The following is a 20,072-nucleotide window of genomic DNA, read 5'->3' on the forward strand; positions in this document are numbered from 1 at the left end:
ACTGAACCGCACAATAACCCTGGGTTCAGTGCAGGGCGGCGGTGGCGTGAGTGGACTGTTGTTGCCTGTTGTGGGGTTGTGAACCACTGAGGGCTATGGCGTGGACGAAGCCTGTCCGTCGTATCTAGGACCTCGGTTCAATACAGATGCATACACCCACTGATAAGGACACAACCCCATAAATCCATGGGCCCTGAATGTCACCAGGGGACTGTTCAAGCTGGTGGAGGCTCTGTAAATGTGTAGGGCGTGTGCAGTTGAAGTGATCTGGGTCCCCTGATACCTCTAGATACGACTCTGACAGGTGCAACGTACGTAAGCATCCAGTCTGATCACCTGCAACCATTCATGTCCATTGTGCATTCCGATGGACTTAGGCAATTCCAGCAGCACAAAGGGACACCCATCACGCCCAGAACTGCTACAGAGTGGCTCTAGGAACACTCTTCTCGTATTTAACACTTTCGCTGGCCACCAGACTCCCCAGACATGAACATGATTGAGCATACCTTGGATTCCTTGCAACGTACTGTTCAAAAGAGATCTCCACTCCGCTCCTCCCCCCCCCCCCCCATCCTCCCCTTCATCCGGATTTATGGACAGACCTGCAGGATTCATGGTATCAGTTCCCTCCTGAACTACCTCAGACATTAATAGAGTCCATACCACATCGTTTTGCGGCACTTCTGCTTGCTCACGAGGACCCTGCACTATATTAGGCAGGTGTGCCAGTTTCTTCGGCTCTTCAGTGTATAATTCTGTTATCTTTGGTTAGTTTCCTGTTCCATTCGTTATATTTTAGTCTAATTTGCTCTTTTGTTTAACTGCAGGCAACCTGAACATGTTCTACAAATGAAACCAGTATTAAATACGTAAAATTACAGTTGAGGTTGTAACACCTTACCTCTAATGCTGTACGGATTTATTTTGCCTTTTGTTTTGGTTTAATGTTGTAACATTGAGAGTCTGTAAAGGTTGTTGGGTTGAATCGATATCATGAGAGTGTTTATTCTTTTCTGTGTAAAAACCTTTAATGTCATGGTTTGATTCTATGCAATGTAGTGTATCTATCATTTAAATTGTTTGTCTCATTTGGAGGGAGACAAAACGTACTGTATATAATTGTAATTTTGTTTAAATAATTTTTTATAGAAATGTTAATATGTGCAAAGGTTCTGTTTTATTTAAAATGTTTGTTTGCTGTTATGTAAACTGCTGACCTTCACTTAGGGTTCTTAGTTATTTCATATGTAAAAGGTGTTGTAGCTCCCCTCGGGAACGGAACTGTGTAGCGCGCGCAAATTGTGGTTGGCCTAGGTAGAAAAGGTGGAACCTAGAGTCATTCGGGGACGTGCTACCACACTGTGCACTGCCCATGTAAAAGTTGTATATTGTGCTGGTTCCGAGAAGGGCTTTTCCTGCCGCTTTCCAATGCCTCGTATGGATGGATAAAGAGCTGGAACTATTCTGAAATTGGTATCTATCATCGCCATCAAGAAATGACAGAGTCCAGCTATTCTACCAGCAGATCCACCTACCAACATGCAATCGCCACCACATTGTGCAGTCACTGTAATGGAACACTGTAGTAATGTACAGTGAAGGATCAGCTTATTGGATGTGTTAGTGTGCTCAAATGTAAGGTAATTTATAACGAATCTATGTACCTACCTTGATTTTTTTCCATATCATAACACCTCTCAGGTTCCTCTCCGTTTGAAATAAATTGATTACCGAGTGTCCTAATTGAAAGAACATTAAAGCAGTGTTTTAACTAATTAATGCCTCTTGAACGTAGTTAAAAGAAAGTTAAAGTTAATGTGGAAAGTGAGTGAGCTAAAGCACGTGATGCTTGCTGAAAATAATTTTTCTATTAAAACTGCTTATTAATATGTTGTTGCCAACTTCAAATTTAAAAGTTCTTAAAACTGAGGCTTATAAAGTTTTACTTAGTAAATGATCACATTGCTGCCTGTTGTAAATCACAAACGGTGAGTCAGTATCCTACAAATATGTTAATTTTGTGTCTCACTGTACTAAGAGGAGAAACCTATAATTGGGAAAGTTATATTCTCATGCTTACTAAGCACTTGTTTCTTTTGTGTATTGAACGTGCATAATAACAGTGTAACAGGATTCACAGGTTATCCTTTATGCTCATGATAAATAACAATTAATAGAAAGACCACTATTTATGAAAACTATAATTTCTTTATTACAAAAACAGTGAGAAGTAACCTGTTAATGAATTCCATTTAACTTTCTTTCTAAATAGAATAGTATTTATCTGAGAGAGGCTTAACCTGTGGCCAGTTCATATTTTTGCAATGAACTACATTTACAATTTTATGTTAGCAAGGAAAATGTTTGAAAAATAATAATGACCTATATCCAATTTATGATTCTACAGTCAGTATTAATAGTAATGTTATAAAGACCATTCAGTTTCAATAATCCATGAAAGTAATAGTGTGTATTGTTATCTGTTATATTTATGCCAGTAGTTTGTTCTGATCTGTTAACTCCAACATGTTCTGTGAGTCAATGGAAGCTGCAGATACTGGATGGAACAGTTCTATGCTGATGCTGGAAAAGTTTTCTCTTCCAGAATAGGATATCATCTTTCGTGCATCAACGAGAAATTTCCAGTAAAAGCTTCTGTACATGCTTCTGCTGACAGTTACGTTGCTATGATGGAACAAAGTTGATTGCATGGAAGTTTTCAACTAAGCTCTTTTTGCTTTACAATTTAATATCTGTGTAATCTCTCGTCTTGGTTTCATATTGTGGTTTTCGCAAAGAAAGACTTATTGCATCATAAAATCAGACACGTCTTACAGCAATCGCATTGTATAACGTGTGATATGTATTCATAAATACTATAGCGTATTACACACCAGATATTTCTATGGAGTTTTTAAAGCCATTGAAATATCAGAGCATTTTATCTTTTTAAAATTATTGGAAACAGAAGTATTTCACTGAACGTGGTTCAGTCGTATTTCCAGAGGCATCCTGTTCCTGAAAGTATAGAAATGTTCCAGTGAGTATCTAGAAATCTGCATGACAAAAATTTCGGCTGTCTGTTATTTAGAAACTAGACTGTCAACAAATACGATACAATTCACACAATTGTGAGAAACGTTTTAGCATGTATTTTACCTGTAGACACCTCATACTGCACATGAAAATGAATTTATTTTAGATTTTTTATGCAGTGTTGAAATTTAAAAATTTGCTGTAAGCAATCTGGAGTCGTCAAGGCGCTAAGAATTTGTATAAATATGATGAAATGCAAGTGGAAGATATGTTTGTATTGTGATCTTCAGTGCGAAGATTGATTTGATGCAGTTTTTCACACTAGACTATGCTGAGAAAGCAACTTCATTTGCGAATAACTACTGTAACCTGCGTCCAATTGAACTAGCTTACTGTATTCATCTCTTGGTCTCCGTCTTACTAAATTAATGATTCCTTGATGCCCTAACATAGGTCGCTCATCTCCGTAATCGTAATATAACACGGGAGGCAATATTCTTTTTATGAACAATGTACGAAGGAACTGTTGCTGTGAGCACATTGCAGAAATATGAGAGGCATTCAATAAGTACTGCAAAGCGTTTTTTTCCTGAAAGAATGTAGGTGTTATTCAGGATTTTAATACGCCACATATTCCCCACTCTTTTGGCAGGAAAATTTATTTTTCAATATCATTTCCTTTCAACGTGACGGCCTTACGCCACCTTAATGGGAGAGCCTGTATGCCCTAGTGCTACATTTAGCGGTCGACGTCGGAGCGAATATCTTGCTGCATCAATAACCTCCCCGTCATTCACGTACTGCTTCCTGCGGATTGCATTCTTTATTGAGACAAACAAATGGAACTCGGAAGGTGAGAGATCCAGGATGTAGATGGACGAGGAAAAAAGCTCTGTGAAGTTCTGTCTTTTCCTCTCGGGTTGATGAGGGTTTGCGTTGTCACGAAGGAAGAAAAGTTCGTGTGCAGTTTTGTGACGACGCACACGCTGAAGCCATATCTTTGGTTTACTGAGGGTAGCGCAACACGTTTCAGAGTTCAGCGTTGCACCATGACGCAGAACATGAAACAGAATAATCCCTTCAGAGTCTTAGAAGACAGTCCCATGACTTTACCGGCTAAGTATGTGGCTCTCAACTTTGTCTTCGGACGAGAGGTGCTGCTACGCCACGCCACCGTGAGACGCCCGCTAAACCCGCTGGGCAGAACAGGCGATCAGGGTTATGGAAAGAGCCGAATAATGATGGGGTCAGTTTCACTTAAAAAATGTAATATATTGTAATTTAATAACACCTTTAAGCCAAAACGGCACATAGCCGAACCTTTACAACTACGAGTTTCGAAAAAGCAATTCTTTCACCGGTGAAGGCCTTCAAAAAGAAATCTTAAAAGCAACAAGATAAATGTCAAGTGGTAAAAACATGCAGTTAAAATTGCAAATAATATATAGCAGCTACGCAGAAAGCCTGAAGGCAAAAGTGGATAGACAAACATAAACAAGATGCAATACAAACGGCTGAAGGCCCGCAATAAAACTTTCAAGATTTTAAAATAAATTACCATAACCTTTCAAAGGCAGAAGTCCGCAATGACTAAGCTTGAAAGGTAATTTTAAGAATAAGGTTCCATGCCGCAGTGCTTAAGGTTGAAAGGTAATTTTGAGAATAAGGTTCCAAGGCTCAAGGCCCACAATAAATTTTCCAAAATTAAAAAAAATTATAGCCATAAGCCTTAAGTTTTAAGTAGCTGAAACCGGACTAAAAGAAAAGACAACACAACGGCAAGAACTTTTCAGCAAATATCCACTTGCCGGAATTCAAACTAACACAAAACATAGTAAAACCAAGCATTGTTTTATCATTGGCTATGATAGGTTATAACAGACAATGAATCACTAGTGAGAAAGACAGTAAAGACAACAGCACTCAGAAGCCTCCGGGGGGTCGGTCTGTCCTTGTTCACTTAGGTGAGGCAGGTGGTGAGCCCAACTACACTTGATCCGTCGGAACCCAACCCAGGGATAGCCACGGACCTATCGACAAACGACTTGCTTGCCATCAATCGCTACATGAGAATTCAAACACAAAGTGTTACGGGCGTGACTATCCACAATCAAATACACTCCTGGAAATGGAAAAAAGAACACATTGACACCGGTGTGTCAGACCCACCATACTTGTTCCGGACACTGCGAGAGGGCTGTACAAGCAATGATCACATGCACGGCACAGCGGACACACCAGGAACCGCGGTGTTGGCCGTCGAATGGCGCTAGCTGCGCAGCATTTCTGCAACGCCGCCGTCAGTGTCAGCCAGTTTGCCGTGGCATACGGAGCTCCATCGCAGTCTTTAACACTGGTAGCATGCCGCGACAGCGTGGACGTGAACCGTATGTGCAGTTGACGGACTTTGAGCGAGGGCGTATAGTGGGCATGCGGGAGGCCGGGTGGAGGGGCGTGAGGTCTCCACAGTACATCGATGTTGTCGCCAGTGGTCGGCGGAAAGTGCACGTGCCCGTCGACCTGGGACCGGACCGCAGCGACGCACGGATGCACGCCAAGACCGTAGGATCCTACGCAGTGCCGTAGCGGACCGCACCGCCACTTCCCAGCAAATTAAGGACACTGTTGCTCCTGGGGTATCGGCGAGGACCATTCGCAACCGTCTCCATGAAGCTGGGCTACGGTCCCGCACACCGTTAGGCCGTCTTCCGCTCACGCCCCAACATCGTGCAGCCCGCCTCCAGTGGTGTTGCGACAGGCGTGAATGGAGGGACGAATGGAGACGTGTCGTCTTCAGCGATGAGAGTCGCTTCTGCCTTGGTGCCAATGATGGTCGTATGCGTGTTTGGCGCCGTGCAGGTGAGCGCCACAATCAGGACTGCATACGACCGAGGCACACAGGGCCAACACCCGGCATCATGGTGTGGGGAGCGATCTCCTACACTGGCCGTACACCACTGGTGATCGTCGAGGGGACACTGAATAGTGCACGGTACATCCAAACCGTCATCGAACCCATCGTTCTACCATTCCTAGACCGCCAAGGGAACTTGCTGTTCCAACAGGACACTGCACGTCCGCATGTATCCCGTGCCACCCAACGTGCTCTAGAAGGTGTATGTCAACTACCCTGGCCAGCAAGATCTCCGGATCTGTCCCCCATTGAGCATGTTTGGGACTGGATGAAGCGTCGTCTCACGCGGTCTGCACGTCCAGCACGAACGCTGGTCCAACTGAGGCGCCAGGTGGAAATGGCATGGCAAGCCGTTCCACAGGACTACATCCAGCATCTCTACGATCGTCTCCATGGGAGAATAGCAGCCTGCATTGCTGCGAAAGGTGGATATACACTGTACTAGTGCCAAGATTGTGCATGCTCTGTTACCTGTGTCTATGTGCCTGTGGTTCTGTCAGTGTGATCATGTGATTTATCTGACCCCAGGAATGTGTCAATAAAGTTTCCCCTTCCTGGGACAATGAATTCACGGTGTTCTTATTTCAATTTCCAGGAGTGTATGTATATGTGTTAAGCTGTCAAAACTACACACCTTGTAGGACACTTACAACAGGTGAGGAAAGAACGCTGCCTGAAATTACGTTAGTGTCCAGGACAGTTAACCCGAACAGTAACGGTCACAAGGCAGAAAATTCCGATGGTGCACTTGAATTGTAGTCAACCAATATAGTTTGAGCAATACAAACACTCGGTGTTGCTCGAAGGAAAACCTCCCCATCTGTGAACTAACCAAACGAACCCCACTACGTGAATGGACATGACTTGGGTACTTGAAATCACTACTCAACTTTGACGTCCTGGGTCGGTGAACCACGAAGCTCGTAGCGATCGGACAGCTCCACATACGCTCCGACTTTTTGAAGAGACCGCCAGTGGACCCAGCCGACTGCACCGCGAAGAGATAACTTCCCTGGTCCGCAGCAAGCGATTGGAAACTATATGCACAAAACCAAAGATGGTACACGTCTCAAATTTCGATACACATGGCTGCTGCCACGCGTAGAAGGAAGGGGAACCATGGCGTAACCGCAACAAGGACGGGAAACCCAATACAGATAGACAGCGAAGTTCACGAAAACGCATAGTTTGGAGTGAGCACGGCTCACACTGCTAGCCGTTTTTTTTTCGATTCGAAGTGGTGAATCAACGTTGTGTCACCTGTGACGATGCTCGACAAAATAACTGTCACGATCAGCCTCGTAACACGCAAACAGTTCCGCAAAGTGATCCTTTTTGCTTTTTATTGTCTTCTGTTGACAGCGAGAAATCCAGTGGGCACACAACTTTCAGTACCGCAACTAGTGGACGAGTGAGTCAAAACTACCAACATAGACGTCCAGTTGAGCAGCGAGGTATAAGATTGTGACCCATTGATCACCTCAAATGGTTGTGTCCTCATGTTCCAACACTGCAGGAGTCACAACTTCGTGCGGCTGGCCTGAACGAGGAGGATTGGACAAGTCTTCGCGACCTTGCTGCGATGCTCACAGACGATTTTCCCAAGAAGTCAACGTGCTTCTGTTCACTGTCAGGTCTCCGTAGACATTCTACAAGCGCCTATGAATATCTGTGTGCTCGGGTATTCCGCCAAACGAAATTTAGTGGCAGCTCTCTGCACGGAACGCACCGCCGTTGCAGACCCCCTTTTGAAGGCTGCGCATATCGCCGCCACCTATTGGAACTTCATGAAAACTACAGGGGCTAAAGCGTCATTATTCCACACCTCTCGCAACAAATTCAACATTTTCTCAAGTGAAACTGGCCAAGTAAAAGTGTGTTGCATTACTTTTTGAACGACTCTCGTATACGGCTGGCAACTGGGACTCCGCGCAAGGGTCACTATTCTTCCAATTCTCTTGTATGAAGTTTTGTCGACTATTTTCTTGGCGTAGCATGGTCTTGATTTGATGATGGTATTCTCTTTGTAGCGCGCTCTTTGTAAATATTCGTAGAAATATGCCTTGCCTAGTTCTTAAGCAGTTGTTTAGTGGCTAATGGTATGGAATTGTATAACGAAAGCGTATTAATTTGAATAATTATTGCAGTTTCACAGCAGTGTTTCTGTTCTTAATCACCGAGCGACGCGGTGCAGTCGTTAGCACACTGGACTCGCATTCGGGAGGACGATGTCTCAGACCGCATCCGGTCTTGCTGATTAAGGTTTTCCGTGGTTTCCCTAACTCGCTTCAGGCAAATGCTGGGATGGTTCCTTTGAAAGCGCACGACCAACTTCCTTTCCCATCCTTCCCTAATCCAATGGGACCGATGACCTCACTGTTTGGGGCCATCTCCCGACCAAGCAACCAACGAACTTATTCTTAAAGACCCGATGAGTCCTCAAAAGACAAGTGATAGGTACCACGAATCATTCCCGGTCGCACCCTCTGAACGTGATGAATTTCGATGGATTAATGTGGCTTTTAGGGTAGTGACACGTTTTTGGACCCTAATACTATTTCTGATTCGCTAAATCAACGAATGGTAAGTTTCTCACAATTTGCATAGCTCGTGTAGGAAGTAGAATGACCGCAAATCAGGAGCAAACTAGAGGATAAGTGATTAGGGAAAGATTTTTTTAAATTAACAGTATGTTTAGGAACAATATAGTGTAATGAAATGGCACACCCAAATAGTTAGTGAAGGTGGAATGGTTAGCATGATAGAAAACCAATGGAAGTGCAGGTAACTGAAAACAGTTTCATAAATTCTAAATACGCTGCACAAGGAAGTGACTCAGGAGTAGGAAACAGTAGCGTAATCAATAAACAGTCGACAATATGAACCTCAACTCCCACCAGTCAACATGAACTGTCAGTTCATAATGACACTAAGTAACTATTAATGTCTATCATGTGGACTATTAAAGATATTACAACAATAAATAGGAAACCTGTCATCACGAATTGTTTGAAAGTCATCAGGAATTAATTGATTTAATTGTGACAAGTGAAGAGAATGTCAGGGATCATAATAATAAAGCAGCAACAGACAACTTCTGGAAAAAAATTAGTGGAAAGTTCAAAAAGATGAGGACGAAGTGAAAGGTAGAAAAGCAGAAATGACAGAGCACAATGTCTGATGCAAAGAAAGAATAGCAAATTTGTCCATTAAAATAAACTAATAATACAAAGAAATTGCAGAGACAAAATCTGTGTGCCACGCAAACACTCATTAATTTAAATGTCCAGCGTAGTGCAAAGCCATTGTAGTCAACTACAGCAGCAAAGTGGTCCTTTGGAAAAAATTGTAAGTGGTTTTGAAATAGACAAACGGAAACAGCAATAAGAAATTTTCGCCATGTTTGAAGCTAAAGAGAAAGAAGTTTTCGTTGTCATCAAGAGAATCGCGAGTTATAAATGCCAAAAAATGTATTAAAATAAACCATTCCAGTCAATGGGCAATACACACCCGCTGCCCATTGCAATCATTTTAAAGACGCATATTTTTGTAGAGTGGGATGAATGAAATAAAATATGTTTTTGTGTCTGCTGTATGCAAAGAGAAACGCATGACTGGAGTAGCGGAGCGATAAACAAATATCAGAGCTATAGACAGCTGGAAGGTGCTTTTTTGAGAGGTGTATGACATGCTATATTATAGAAAAAAAGCGTCACATGTAATGAAGTCTCAGTGCCTATTTTAGAGACTGAGATATGCAGAATCCTAACGGCCACCGCCAGCGAGGGCGGTTTGGTTGCAGCCATGAACAAATACTGAAAACATTCCAACTTTCCTAGTCAGTGGAATCAACAGCCTTAGTGCCGTATGGAACAAGAGTACATTGATAAAACGAGAAAGTTTAATGTTCTGTTACAAATTTGTCTCTTGTTTTGAACAGTTTATACGCATCTCCAGTAGACTAACAAGGCACGTTTTTAGGAAGATCTGCCATCACCAGGTGAGGAGGACACAGTAATACTTACTATTTTTAGAAATTTTAACTGTCTTAATCTTAACAAAACATAACTCCAATTAGATGATAAAAAACATCCTCAAATATATTGAAATAATGTTAAAACCTCCAGACAGCATTTATAAAACATAAATTTTTCAGTAACGTATTGAAATATTAAAAATATTAGAAAACATACCATGCTTACCCTAGAACTGGTACATAAGTACAGTGCTGACCGCAACAACATCGTTAAAAGCGTAACTTGTCGGTCCAGAAAGGCTGGTCAAAGCGTCAAAGCATGACCTTCAGCTCTCAAAACTAGTAGGAGACTTATTACTGCACATGGTTGCGCCAATCACTGTAGTTTACCAGTTGTAACCGACAGCTGACGCGCGAGGATATCATTTTGAGAAATAAACGGAAAAAGGAATAACGCTTGAGTTTCAGCCCTGTGAACACTGCTGTTTGTCAGCTTGGAAAACGTCCATGTCCACTGGACACTCATCATGAATGTGATGAAAAAGGCAACACTAGCTAACTAAGAATATTGAAATAAATAATGTGATTCAAGTTCACCGTAAGCTGGATGAGAGGACTCAAGTCGTAGTACCAAAACCACCTGCATTTCTGTTTCAAGCTGCGTTATTTCTACTAGAGCCTCCCATTTTACTACTTTGTACAGGCTGTAGTGCCTCAAACAGACCTCTTAGCCAGAACCCATGGCCACCACAGCGCAACAAAATTATACTACGAAGGACGTTTAGGCCTTGAGGCCAAGAGCACTGATTCCCAAGCATCACCACGGGGAGGTGGTGCTGCGTACAATTCGTTTGTCTGCACTTTGGTGTTGTCTTTCATTTACTTACAGCTGTTACATTAATTTAAAAAAATTAAAATTACAGGAATTATGAAGTGGGAAATTATAAATTTACGGTGTGATTTAAGAACAGAATAAAAGAAGGCAGGAACGAGTGGATACAGATATCCCTTCACAAACACCACCTGGGCTACGGGACTGCGTAGTGAACTTCAAGTAGAACGTCCACATGTCGTGTTATCCGTTTTAGTATTACCCGCATGAACATTCCTCATAGGGAAAACTCGATTTGTGCAGTCCATGCGGATGTGATCTATGTTGGTCTAGTTTGTTAGGGTGCTGTGTGAGTTGATGTCTGTTAGGTTACACAACAATCATTACTACTAGGTTAGTTCATAAACCAACTCTGCATGAGTTGGGAACAATATCTAGCCACAGTGTAATCTAACTAAGTTATATACTGTTCCTACATAGCCGTAGGAGAAATAACGAGCCACCACTAGTCGATTATTAATCTTGTGAAAGCATTTTTCTAGAATGAAACTAGACTTCTTTGAGTAATGGACCAATAAATTTTGTATAATTGTGAAATAACAATGATCTGTTTCTGTTGTGTATTTACACTGTTTGATTCTCCTTCCTTACTTTATACACACATCAAAATAAGTTTTTCATCACTTCGGGCCCTAGAGTTCCGGAACCTGTAGAGCGTCCAGATTGTCTCACGCCTCAACGATGATTCGGCGTAGATCCCTCAGAGTGGTTGGTGGGTCACGTCGTCCATAAACAGCCGTTATAAATGTATCCCAGGCATCTTCGATAGGGTTCACATCTGGAAGACATGCTGGCTTCTCTAGACGAGCGATGTCGTTATCCTGAAGGAATTCATTCACAAGATGTGCACGGTGGGGGAGCGAATTGTCGGCCTTGAAGACGAATGCCTCGCCAAAGACCTGCCGATATGGTTTCACTATCGGTCGGAGGATAGCATTCACGTATCATCCAGCCGTTACTTCACCTCCCACGACCACCAGCTGCGTACGTCGGCCCCACATAATGTCACCCCAAAACAGCAGGGAACCTCCAACTTACTGCACTCGCAGGACAGTGTGTCTAAGGCGTTAACCCTGACCGGATTGCCTCCAAACACGTCTCCGACGATTGCCTGTTTGAACGCATATGCGACACTCATCAGTGAAGAGAACGTGATGCCAATCTGAGCGGTCCATTCGGCACCTGGTTGGGCCCATCTGTACCGCGCTGCATGGTGTAGTGGTTGCAAAGATGGACCTCGCCATAGAAGTCTGGAGTGACGTTGCTCTTATGAAGCCTACTGCGCACATTTAGAGGCGTAGCACGATGTCCTGTGGCTGCACGAAAACCATTAATCAAGATGGTGGCGTTGCTGTCAGCCATAATCCGTAAGTAGCTGTCATCCACTGCAGTAGTAGCTCTTGGGCGGCCTAAGCGAGGCATATCATCGATAGTTCCGGTCTCTTTGTATCTCTTCCATGTCCGAACAACGTCGCTTTGGTTCACTCCGAGACGCCTGGACACTTGTTTTGTTGAGAGCCCTTCCTGGCACCAAGTAACAATTTCATTTTATCCATATTTTGCAGCTTCAATCCTGATTGTACTGAATACACTCGAGGTATAAATTAAAAAACGCCTTCAGTCAAAACTTTTCGTGTTTTATTCAGTACACGATGCATTTCTGACCCTGTGGGTTCTCCTTCAAGTGTATTTCGTCTTAATACATGCTAAATTTTTTCTCTCCAATAAGATGAAATGCATATTCTTGTCAGGAAAAGTTTGATGTTAGGTTATGAATTACGTAGGTCAACCGCGGAAAATATGTGCAAAATAGCGGAAAAGATAAACTGTGTAAGCTTATCAAATAATCCAAGAAAAGCGTTTTGAACGTTTTAGCAATATCATATGCTTTTTTTCTCTTTCGTTTTCAAACATATCACTTTATTCAAGAGGCGCATTCGCAAACACATGTTTGTAAACGGATCACAGATGTTTTTGTACATGTTGTGGTCAAAGATGAATTTTTCATAGTGCTAAAGATATAATTATTAAGCAATTGACATATGCAGGAAACAATTGACATATGCACGTAATTACTTTAAAATACGTCATTAAAATTACTGAAATAGCTTTGGCTTGCGAAATCTGTTAATTTAACATCGATTCTGGTTTTTTGATTTTGCGGAGCTATATCTCCAGTTATTCTTACAGATTTAGGGTCTTACCATTGACTTCGTTAAGTAATACTAGCAAATTGTTTTCTAGACTTTTGATGACATAAATCGTTTCCCGAATATGTTGGTGCAATGACTGATTTTTCAAAGTGGTTGAGCCTGAAAGTATTTACATGTTATTGAAAACGGGGTTTGAAGTTTCTGCCTGTTTTCCCTACACATTTGGCAGAAAAACTGAGGCATGATTCTAATATGTAGGGAAAAGAGGCAAAAACTCCAAAACCCGTTTTCAAGAAATTACATACAAAGTGTGAAATTTGTATTACATTCGTATTATTACATTTGCAATGATGTCATCATTAATGTAGCTACTTAACAGTGTTAACGTGGATTCTAGAACAATTTAGGTATATCCATGGACTACATTAATTACTTTTACTTCTAATTACAGTCATTCACAATATGATATAAACCGCAGTCTTTGATTAACGTTCGGATGAGTAGTTGTGCACATTCTATATGTTTTATGTTACATGTGTTTTGTGTGTCTGTGTTATGTCAGTGTGTCACAGTCACTTGTTTCATCGTCAGTACTGGAGGTATTTCAGCTATTTATGTCAGCCTTTCTTTGTCTTCTGCTCATTCTGTTTAGATGAGTCTGTTTTTATGTGTCATGATCCGCTTTCGAGATGTTGGCGATGGCATTCAACTACGTCTACGTATCTGTTTTCCTCAGTGCATCGTATAGTGTTGTTTCCGTTATGTAACTACGTGATTACCTGTATCTAATGCATTTCAAAAGGACGTGTTCTAGTGAACCAATTTTCCTCCGCGTGCGACAATTGTTTTCTGAATCCGACATGCGCTGCAAGTGCTTGGGATAAGGGCCACCTCCAACAACAAACTGGACCCTGCGTCGGTCGAGGTTGACATAGCACAACCGTAAACTCTCCCTTACACTGTGGAAAAATGAATAGACTCGACGGTCCTTATTACTCACACTTTTTTCCAAGTGCACAGAAGCCAATTTTGTAGTTGGCGCCTGTCTTCTACGTGCTGCGCAGTGATCTGCAACACTCTCTAAGGTCCACCCATTCTAAGACAGTATGTGGTTGTCCCATATCTGATGGTTATATCGATCGGGTATATTCCAACCACCACAAACAGCTAATCGACTGATGATGTGCCGAAGGCCCCAGATAGTCTAAGTAGCACACTCCTCTGCCCCCGCCTAACAGTGACCCCGTTCATGATGAGAGCGAGCCTGTGTGCCCATGTACTAGGTGCAAAGCTCAATACCGAATCGAAAAGTGCACAGTGGTTCATTCTTATGTGTGAGAGTGGCAGTCCCTATCGTGTCGACTATAATGTCGCTGGTTTGTGATGTATACTTTCTACTTTGTTTGTGATTAGTCGTATATGTTCGTTGAATCTGTGTCGTTCGTCATTGCCTACCACAAGATTGCTAGTTACTACCTCGCGATCTATGTTTGTGTTCTATGTTGTAATTACTGGATGTCTTTGTAGTGACCCTTCACGCAGTAGGTATGCTTTTTTTCGGGCTGCTGTGGATAAAAAATCGCAGAATCCCTCCTCTTCACCCCACCCACCACCGCCCCACACACTTTAGGTTGAGCGCCTCAACAGACTAATGGTATACTCGACGACTTGCATCATTTGAAAATATACAAAACAGAGATTCGTTCTACCACACTGTACGTCTCAGCTGCTGTTCAGTTTCTCTATTGTTGAGTCCATTGAAAACTTGCAGCCTTATTTGAGCTGTGAGTAACGACGGCATGTTATGCACCCGACACTAAAGCCGTCCTCTCACGGGACGCCAAACGCACTTGGACGACGAGCTGATGACGTCCGAAGCGTGAAATAGAGAATGTGACGTGTCAGATTTTTGCCTCGAGGAGGCGAACGTGACCAGTGAGATGCGACATCGTTGTACGTGGGCCGCGCGGTCTTAGGCGTCTAGTTACGCTTCCCACGGTCTTAGGCGCCTAGTCACCGTTCGCGTGGCTCCCCTCGTCGGAGGTTCGAGTCCTCTCTCGGGCATGGGTGTGTGTGTGTGTGTGTGTTGTCCTTAGCGTAAGTTAGTTTAAGTTAGATTAAACCCAGGGACCGATGACCTCAGCAGTTTGGCCCCATAGAACTTACCTCAAATTTCCATATTTCCGTTGTACGTTACAAGGAGGACACAGCAGGGGTAATATTGTATGATGTTAAATATCGTATTTCTTAGGTTTTCCTTCTCGTACAGCACGTTGGTATGAATGTAAGCTGTTTGAAAGCATCGGCAAATTGCGAATTTCTTGAAAACGATCGTATTACCTGCGATTTGGCTCTGAGCACTATGGGACTTAAGATCTGAAGTCATCAGTCCCCTAGAACTTGGAACTACTTAAACCCAACTAACCCAAGGACATCACACACATCCATGCTCGAGGCAGGATTCGAATCTGCGACCGTAGACTGAAGCGCCTAGAACCGCTCGGCCACTTCGGGCGGCTTCCTGTGATTTGTTGTAATATATGACACGAAACTACACATCGTTAGTATAGTTGATGTTTTTATTATTATAATTTGTATGCTGCGAAAATATACCGATTCAATACTACGACGTAATGATGACCTACAGAAAGTGAGATTTTTTGGTACAATTTACATATTAAATATCAAATAAAGACTTCTGTAGATACCATGTTTAGGCAGTCTATCGCACATAAGGAGACAAAATTCTTCTGTCGAAGGTGTAGAGCAACTGATAGCATGGTGAGCGCTTGAGTTATGATCAGAAAGGTAGGCGGTTCGTGTTCACCTTTTTCGCAATACTTTAACCTTATTTTCTAAAAATATTCAGAATCTTTTTTATTCTTCTAACAGAAGTATTACCTGGAGCAGTCGATGTCATTTATTATAATTATTGTATTTGTTGGAATTTTTGTTGCAAAGGACAAGGACTGGAATGTTTCCCTAGTGGCCAGAAGTCCTGACATGACTGCTAGTCTATGCCTTAAGGTAAATACAAGCTACACACCGAAAGTTTCTGCTTTATGAAACTTTCTGTGGAATACATAAACCCACCTCTAGGTTAATGGACTGGTTCACACTTGTGGCTTGCCGGTAAATATCTTTATCAGTCATGGTGAGCAGCTTCGAAACAATCTTCCATTCGATGAAAATTAAAGAACGGAACCTCAATCTTCAAACGTCTGTGATGAGGCGTGTTGATAGTCAATGCACCATTGAGGAATGGATATTATACACGCATGAACTGACATTAGAAACTGTGCCTTAACTATATTCAATTTAAAAGCTAGTACGTCTCCCAGATCGTTGTACAGCATGTTGTAGTGTCCACTGCCAGCAATTCGCTGTTCAAGCTATGGACGATTCCAAAATCTTCTTCGTCGATTTTCTTCACTCTTCTTCGATAATGCTAACAGAGCTGACGCAGCTTTTTTACGGACATCCATTTTGGCAAAGTAACTGTGTAGTTTGCGAGCTAAATAAAGCTGAGTACGGCTTCTGGAGTACGAAGAGAGAGCAATTCACGTTACCCAACTCATTCCGTGTGCCCGCCCACCTCCAAGTCAGTGTTAACTGCGTCATTCCGTGTGAGGGCGGCTTAAATGTCAGTTGCATGAGGTTTGCTTAGCATTGGCCGGTAGAAGGGGATGTGGAACTGACGTCAGCAGTTTAATCGGATTTGAAATCGACTGTCATTGGCACCGTGTGACGCTTGTAATTGGTCTGTGTCGGCTGATATCTTTCTACGACCACATATCTTATGCCGTGTCACATAGTTGCGAGTAATATGTAGTTCATTACACACATGTTGGACAGTTCACATTGATACACCAACATGTCGAGCAATTTCATTCACGATGTGGCCATGGACACGAGAACTCGTTTCTGCCGTAGCGTCATGTCCACACGTGACCCATCTAACTGCGCTCATCTCGTACAGCCGACTGGCACATGCACATCACTTCACTTTCGTAACTCATGTCGACGGTGGAGGGTCACATGGCAACCTACAGCGCTCTAAAACAGGCAGTTAATGGTGGCGGATGGGGTGGGGGCTTGGGGGAGAAATACAGACTATGTCCAGCCTTTTAGGACAATGATTGTGAAAAACAAAAGTGGTGGATAATGTTCATAAAATAACTGTATTTATTTAAAATAATCTGATCCTAATGATAACACAGCTGATATCGTTTTAAAAGTGTTTTGAAGCAGTCAACGTTGTTGATGACGGTGATGATTGGCTTGTAGGGGCGCTCCACTGCACGGTCATCAGCGACTGTACAAAGTCCCAATTTTTACACAGTCCATTTTCTTTGCACAATCCAATGTAGTCACTCTCACAAATAATGATGATGATGATGACGATGATGATGAAACGATATGGACAACACATACACTCAGTCTCCGGGCAGAGAAAATCCCCCAACCCGGCTGCGAATCGAACCTCTGAACACCGTGATCCATAGATAGCAGTCAGTGTTGTTGGAGTTGCATTTAGTACCGCAGTACAAATTTCTTGAATGTCCGTAACAGCGTCCTATCATTGCCAACCAATTTGGGGAACAACCAGAAGTCGGCTGGGCTCAAATCCGGCGAATGCAGCTGCTGGCCGAGGTCCGTGATACACTTGCCGACCAAAAACTCGTGCACAGTCTTCTCTTTGCGAGCTCGGGTGTCATCATGGAGAGGCAACCAGGAACCTGCATCTCTGTATTCGGGTAGAATTTGCTGGAGGACTCAAATAATGATGTTGCCACACTGCTCCACGGTCAGTTTCCGACCAATGTCAGACACTTACTGCTGTATTCACAACCTGAATGCCTGCTGCTTTGCCTTTCTACACAACTGTTTTTGAAACCTGAAGGATCTTACCATTGCACCTCGCCACGAGATAGCACTGCAACTTGAAATTTCACACAATCAGTCCTAACGCAGCTGGGACACACTGTGTTTTGTCCGCTAACAGTCCACAGATCATCGTGTTACTGGTTCTCAACTCCTGCCACAGCGCAATAAAGGACTAACATTGCTTTCGGGATAGCCTCAAACTTCTTTGACGCCTCCGGGCGACTAAGCCGTTAGTTGTAGTCCAAACTGTCGATCTCGACAGCTAACGAAGTCAACGGTGGAAATTGAAAGGTGGGCCCCTACTTCTGCCTAATGTCTGACAGCCACTGAGGTTCGCCGGTGGCGCTATCTCACTGTGCTTACTTGCCTTTCGCTTCCCTGCTTCAGTCCCGAGCGCTTTTCCTGGTATGGCACGTGAGCTCCATCGGCTTATCGACGTCACGTCGAGGCCATCAGAGTCTTTGAAGCGGAGAACTTTGATGTTTCCAGCAGAGGTCCTGCCACACGGTGCGGCGCCAAAGATTCCGGCAGAGTGCTGCGCGAGGCTTAATGAAGGCCGCTTTGTCGGCTGTCGCTAAGGGACTTGCTGGGGTGGGGTGGTATCCAAAGGGTTAGCGTAGGGCTCTCACTGGGGTCGGGCGTTGGCTCCTGCGACGTGCTCTGCCAACATAGGGACCCAACGTCCGTAATTGGGAGACGATGTCCCAGCTAGCGTTTGTCTCCGCTGCCTTCACTAATGAAACCAGCAGCGCCTCCACTTGCAACTTGGGATTTAGTAACGATAGCTATTGACTACACAGAGCACTATTTGGAAGTGTGGTTCGTACCTCCTACGTCTAAATTTAAATCTATAATTATGCTCTGTTAACAACTATTGTTTACATTGCAGTGGGAACATCGGATTGCACTAGTTATAGGGCTACTACCCGTTCAAATCACAAAGGTAGGGTGAAAAGGAAGTCTGTTTAAGAGCCTCCTTGCGGGCTGCGATTAATCAAATCTTATGCTCATGAACCTTATTGGAGCGATATGTAGGGGTTGGTGGATACTCCTAACCATCATGTAAAACCGATTCTAATAAGTTTAGAAGTAGGCATTGTCGGGATAATTGTCTTCTTGTTCTGCCACTTTTGTTTCTGCATCATCTCTTAGACTCTCTCTCTCTGGTCAGTCAAACTGTGCTGCCCTTCTCTGAATACGTTCAATTTCCCGTGTTAGTGTTACTTGGTGCTGGTCCCACACACTTGAGCTGTGTGCTAGGATGGATCGCACGAGCGATTTGTGAGCAATCGTCTTTGTAGACTGAATTTCCCTGGAAGTCTCCAAGTTGTGAGAAATCTTCCACCGCCTTTACCCACAACTGAGCCTACGTGATCGTTAAATTTTATATCACAACAGAATATCACAGAAAAACATCAGTGCATTCACAAATTTCGCTTGATACAACATAAGAACGTAATTTTGATAAGAAACTAGTTGTAGTGCTAGGTCAAACACTTTCCGTAAATCGAGTAGTACTGCTTCAACCTATGGTCTTGATACATAGCTTTTAGGACTCCATGTGAGAAAATGGTAACTGGGTTTCACGTACTAGACATTTTTGGAATCCATGCTGGTTTGCATTCCTTTCGTGTTACCTCTTTCCTTTTCTGCTCAGACCGTATTATAAAATTATACAACAAATGGATGTCAAGGATACTGGACGGAAGTTTTGTTGATCTGTTCTGCTACGGATGCGGACTGTTCTTTCTTCCAGTTACTGCGAACGGGTTTTTGTCCCAGGGATCTACGCTAGATAATAGTTAGACCAGGTGTAAGGTGTCAGGCAAATCCACACCTTCCATGAAAACCCTGACATGACAAGCAAATCCGGCAGTATGTCACATAGCTCCGAATAAATACTGAAATTAAATTAACCAAAGTAATACGATCAACGAGTGAGCAAATGGAATACCACAGACTAACACAAGAACGACTAAATGCATGTCATATCTTCCCACCGTGAAACAGACGCAGTTCCGAGGGAAGAAACGAGAACAGAAGCCGAGACCAGAACCGTGTTAAGCTAGAAGGCCCTACGATAAGGGACGGACACCGACGTTGCCAGCCAACCACCAGGACCACCCCCAGCCCATGTTAAGAGATAGAGCCCTCCAGAAGAACAGTATAGATCTTACGATAACACTAAAAGGGCCACACCAGTTGCAAGTT

Source organism: Schistocerca cancellata, chromosome 5 (genome assembly GCF_023864275.1).
Source record: "Schistocerca cancellata isolate TAMUIC-IGC-003103 chromosome 5, iqSchCanc2.1, whole genome shotgun sequence".
NCBI classification, from domain to species: Eukaryota; Metazoa; Arthropoda; class Insecta; order Orthoptera; family Acrididae; genus Schistocerca; species Schistocerca cancellata.